This window comes from Phalangium opilio, unplaced genomic scaffold, assembly GCF_054372755.1.
Source record: "Phalangium opilio isolate 3A_F unplaced genomic scaffold, DU_Popi_V2 ptg000054l_1, whole genome shotgun sequence".
Taxonomy (NCBI): domain Eukaryota; kingdom Metazoa; phylum Arthropoda; class Arachnida; order Opiliones; family Phalangiidae; genus Phalangium; species Phalangium opilio.
Window position 1 is genome coordinate 979140 of NW_028324173.1, and position 5765 is coordinate 984904.

The window sequence follows — 5765 nt, forward strand, 5'->3', positions numbered from 1 at the left end:
TGTACATTCATAAACTTCGAAAGAAGAAATTAATTAAAACTCCGTTTAAGAAATAGGCCAATAACATTCTTCATACCTCCTCGGCTTCATAAAGCGAATACAATATTTTGTCGGGGGTCCGGCTGTCACTTCTAATCATTCTATAAATTCGAGATTGGTTCAATGAATCCCAAAGATTTGGAGAAATTGGATTTGAAAGGTCCTAAACATATCAAAGGACTAAATCCTAATGCCGTTGAATTAGATCGCTATAGAAGAGCTGTTCTGACAACCTCCGAAACCTTTATTAATTCGGCTGATGAAAGACAAGAAGGTATAAGATGCCATAGTCCCAGTCCCCCTTTCAAAATACAAGGGGGGGGGGCGTAATAGTAGGCCGGGCTATTTCGCTGCCTTTCCCCAGTCGGAAAATACGTAATTTTCGTCACTCGCGTCGCGCTGACGTGCGTTTTCAAGAATCAATGAGATGCTGGTTGTAATTTAGAGGCGGGGATTAACTGAGTCCGAACCTACGTTTGGACTGGAGAAAAAGCTGGTAATGTGGGGCGATTGATTCATGTTAAGGAATAAGAAATTGCGCAATTACGTGAACCTTTGTTGGAAGCCCAGCATGTTAAAATAATAGTAATCCTGTATTTAGAGGAACTCGAACTTTTTAGCCCAGAAGAGCTTATTTTTGGAATCATTCAAGATATATCGCTATTTTTTAAAAGAAAAATACTTGAGCGGAACGTGAAACTAACGTAGAAATGATGGGTTATCTTAAAAATCACCGCAAATACCCTGGAGCGTTAACGCTTGTTAAAAAGCAGTTCCCAGAGGTCGAATCAGACAAACAATGACCTCGATCCTTACGCGATTATCGCGGCTATTGTAGCGATATCAGTAACTTTCGAGGATATAAGCAGAATATTAAAACTGCTAACGCACTTAAAGTCTTCCTGTTATCTAAATGACCTATTGTAATGCTTCTATTACTTGGCGTGCATTTATTATTTCGCCACGTTGAAACACAAAGTCGGTAAAGGGTAAGATTACAATTTTTATTTCTGGGGTAAATTTAACCTGAAATGAAATTCTCAACCGATTTTAGCATTCACTATAGGCTGTATTATGCCTTATATCATTACGAAAATTCGTGGTTTGGAACCCAGAAAGATATTCAAATTGCGAGACGGAGTAATGTTGACTGCAATGCATTGATAAATACGGGTATTTTAACTTGTTGTCTTAGGACTAGGGGTATTGAAGTGAAAAGACTAGGGAGTAAAACTGCCTTCCATCTTGCTTTTTGGCGCCTGCGCTTTAGTCTCTTTGTATCATGAGAGTGGGCGGAGACTCATTGCTTGTACGTCCCGATCCCGAGGGTTGGTAACTTTGGTAAGCCCCTTTTTATCGTTGAAAAGGTCTATTATCCCCATCCAATCAAATCTATGTATATGTAAAAAGGCTAAGTGGGTGTAGTTATACGCGAGGTCAAAGCTATAAATCTGTAAGCTAAGATGGTAAACTGTTCACAATTATGATATTGTCTGACGCATCGACATCCCTAGTTACCGAGTCTGCAAATTACCCCATAATTATATTATGAATTTCAAAGTATTAGAGATGGGAGAACGCTTCTAACCAGTCAACTGATCCGTATCATAAACCACAAACTAGCTCCAAATCAAATCGTTAAAATTGTTGCTTATGCCGGAACCGGTAAAACATCGACTTTAGTCGAATACACCAAAAAACGTCTGTGGCTAAAATTCTTGAACATTGTTTTCAATAGGTACTTAACGTTTATCACCCATTACCAATTTAGTTGTTGCTTATCATAACGAGGTACATTGTCATTATCCTAGGTCAGTTTGCAATCAAGCAATAACGATTTTACCTCCTAATGTCGAATGTCGTACGGCGCATTCATGGGCTCATCGCGCAATTGACGTCGAGAACGTTTATAAATTCGTGATTGGTTCAATGAATCCCTAAGATTTGGAGAAATTAGATTTGATAGGTCCTAAACATAGCAAAGGACTAAATCCTTATGCCGTTGAATTAGATCGCTATAGAGGAGCTGTTCTGACAACTTTCGAAACCTTTATTAATTCGACTGAAGAAAGACAAGAAGGTATAAGATGCCTAAGTATTCGCGCGCCATAGTCCCAGTCCCCCTTTGAAACTACAAAGGGGTGGCGTAAATGTAGGCCGGGTTATTTCGCTGCTTCTCCCCAGTCGGAAAATATGTAGTTTTTGTCACTCGCGTCGCGCTGACGTGCGTTTTCAAGAACCAATGAGATGCTGGTTGTAATCAAGGGGTGGGGATTAACTGAGTCCGGACCTACGTTTGGACTGGAGAAAAAGCTGGAAATGTGGGGCGAACTTATACCTTCCACCTAGTAAACTAGATATCAATTCATGAGAAAACTTTTGTAATACCGACTTTCCTGAGTTTTCCAGTTTTTCCCCCGTAAACGGAGTTAAAACAACGAGAATGTTATTTTATAGTTGAAGCAACCCCTTCAGAGCAAACTCACTCAAAACTCAAAAACTTGGCTGATTCCCATAAGTCTTCTAGAATTTCCCTATTTGTATGAACCCAGCACGAAGACTAATGAGTATACATCACGTGTGAGCTGAGATTACATCAGTTTTACAAATATTACAATATGATTAGGTAATTATGTCTAACAAGTGTACGCGGATTACGCGAAGTGTGATCAGATCAGCCCATCAACTTCAAACTTCAAAAAACCAAACCAACCTTTTTGCTTTCCTCCGACTAAAGTTTGGCTACGCGCTCTTTTTTAGCTTCAAATAAAATCGGATTTGCGATGTAGGCAATTTTGGGACCAAATCGAAACGACTGTAACCATGTATTATTTATAGGGGGTTCAATATTCAAGTAGGCAAAGACCTACTTGCGAAAGATAATAAACGTGGCTTTCCAAAGCATATACGGCGCCACGAAAAGCGTAGATTTGTTGATTGGGGTCGCCCACAAATATTTTAGGGACTTTTTGATTCAAAAGATGCTTACCATAGTTGGATTACAATCTTGGGTTTCGTCAATCAAAATACAATCCTAACCCTGTTAAATTGGTTTCCACAATTGATGAAGTTTCAAATATCCTTAGTACATCATTTTGACTTCAAAGTCATTCGGGTCAATCATACGTTTACATATAGTTGCAGCGTCGCCAACCATAGCCTGAAATGCCCCCTTACTTTATACTCGGTGATCTATTAAGGGTGGTAGGGCCGAAGTATATGGTGATTTGCTCGAGTAGATTTTGAGTCTAAAATGTTCTATACTTCTATGACCAGCCGATTTTGTCACAATGGGAACACCGTAAAAAAATGTTGCGATTTGTGTTTGTGTTTTACGGATGATCCCTTAAAACAAGTTGGGAAACCAAATTAATAAACCTCTCCTAGTCGAGACACAATTAAGAGGTTTTTCTTAAATAAATAATTAAATAAATATAAAGGGTATTATTTATTTTAATCGTCATTAATATGCATAATTCTAGTTTAATCGTTTTAAGAAACATATCTATTGTTGACGAATGAAATTAAACGGTTGCCTCTTCAACAATTTTTGGAAATTTAGGGTATATAAGGCGATTGATTCACGATAAATGATAAGAAAACCCGAAGCACTGCCATTGGGAGGCTAGACTTTCTCGTAACCCTAGCCTACTTCTTAATCCTAAAGATGATAATGGAGTATAAGCTAATATTGCTTTCTGCGGACACGTTTGCTCGGATTTGACAACTGCCAACCCGGAGACAGACACACAGACAGATTTACTTAGTGTAATACCTCTCCGTGACGTCATCGTCACTTGTGCAAGGGGGGGGGTACGGCAAATGTTATAGAAGTACAGAACATTTTCGACTCAAAATTGATTTCTTGTAGAACTAATCCCACTGTATGTATGTACTAAATTCCTTTAATTGCGCTTTATTATGGGGCGCCAAACCGGACAAAATTAATGTACTGAGAGAAAGTTGAAATTTTTCGGAGAAAGTTGAAATTTTTCGGAGAAAGTTGAAATTTTTCGGAGAAAGTTGAAATTTTTTGGAGAAATTTGAAATATTTTGGAGAGAGTTGAAATTTTTCGGAGAGAGTTGAAATTTTTCGGAGAAATTTGAAATTTTTCGGAGAAAGTTGAAAGTGTTCGGAGAAAGTTGAAATTTTTTTGAAAAAGTTGAAATTTTTTTGAGAAAGTTGAAATTTTTCGGAGAAAGTTGAAATTTTTCGGAGAGAGTTGAAATTTTTCGGAGAGAGTTGAAATTTTTTAGAGAGAATTGAAATAATTTAGAGAGTTTAAATTTTTCGGAGAGAGTTTAAATTTTTCAGAGAGAGTTGAAATTTTTTAGAGAGAGTTGAAATTTTTAAGAGAGTTGAAAAATTTTAGAGTGAGTTGAAATTTCAAATTTTTGGTTATAATTCGAGTAAGAATATTTTTGTTGAAAAGCTGAGCTTCAACTCCATCTACTGGTCAGCGATCTGCTAGGGTTACTTTGTTCTAATAATTGCCACTTTTAGATTGGACTTAACATTACCTCAAATGTCATTTTCGCGGAAGCCAGTTACTATACTAAAGAAGTATTTGTGAACTTTCGGCTCACTCTGAACCGTTAACACCTCTTGTAAGAGGACACGAAACAGGGTCAATTCTAGTTTAAATCTAGGGTATCTTCAACACTTACAGAGAGACGAAGTATTGAAATCTATAATGTGTAGTGAAATTAAAAGTTGCATTTACACTATATATAAATGTATTAAAGCTGAATTAAAAAGTAAACACCAAATTTGAAATGTTAATATATGAAGATGTTCTTGGAATATTGAGATGAAACAGAGCTTTATAGCTACAGAACTACTTAAAGAATCGTATTGCCGAAAATTATTTAAAATATTTCCATTTAATATTCTGCAAAAAGGAAATGTTATCGTTTTGTAAGAAATCTCATCATCCTACTCGCTTTATATTAACTTTGATATGCGTGTAGTGTTTCGATTCAGATGCAATCTTCATAACTCGTCCTATATAAACTCTCACTTGTGTTACTTCAAAGAAATTAGTTTATCTTAAATAGTTAATTAAATATAAATGATATTAATTATTTTAATCGCCAGTAAATAACTTTAAAAACAGTTAAATCGTTTAAAATAAAGTTGTTCCTATTATCTTTCGAAACTTTGCTAATATTGACGTTTAAAGGGAAGGGTACCCCTCTTGCCCGCTTTCTTCAAATTTTGGGGTATATATACGATTCGTTTCCATTATAATAATAGATAAAAACGCATTCGCGTGAACCGATGGTGGAAGCCCTGCCATTGGGAGGCTAGACGTTTCTCGTAACCCTAGCCGATCGCCGCGTATATCTTGAAACCAAATGATGGCGAAGGAAAAGAAGCCAGAATGTACTGACTGGCGTCCATGTGGAATGAACAAAGACCTGAAGATCGTGGTGCATAGAAGCTGGTGTCAATGTGGAATTGACGAAGAGCAGAAGATGGTGGCGCATAGAAGCTGGTGTCAAGGTGAAATTGACGAAGAACAGAAGATGGTTGTGCTTGGAAGCTTGCAAGTACAGACTAGTGTCCATGTGGGATGGACAAAGACTAGCAGATTGTGGTCCTTAGAAGCCAGTTAGTAAAGACTAGTGTTGGTAGATGAATGGCCAAATTTCCGTGAATCGCGAACGCGTTCCGGAAATCGGGTATTTGTTTGCTCCGATTTGTAAACTGCGAACGCGGTCAC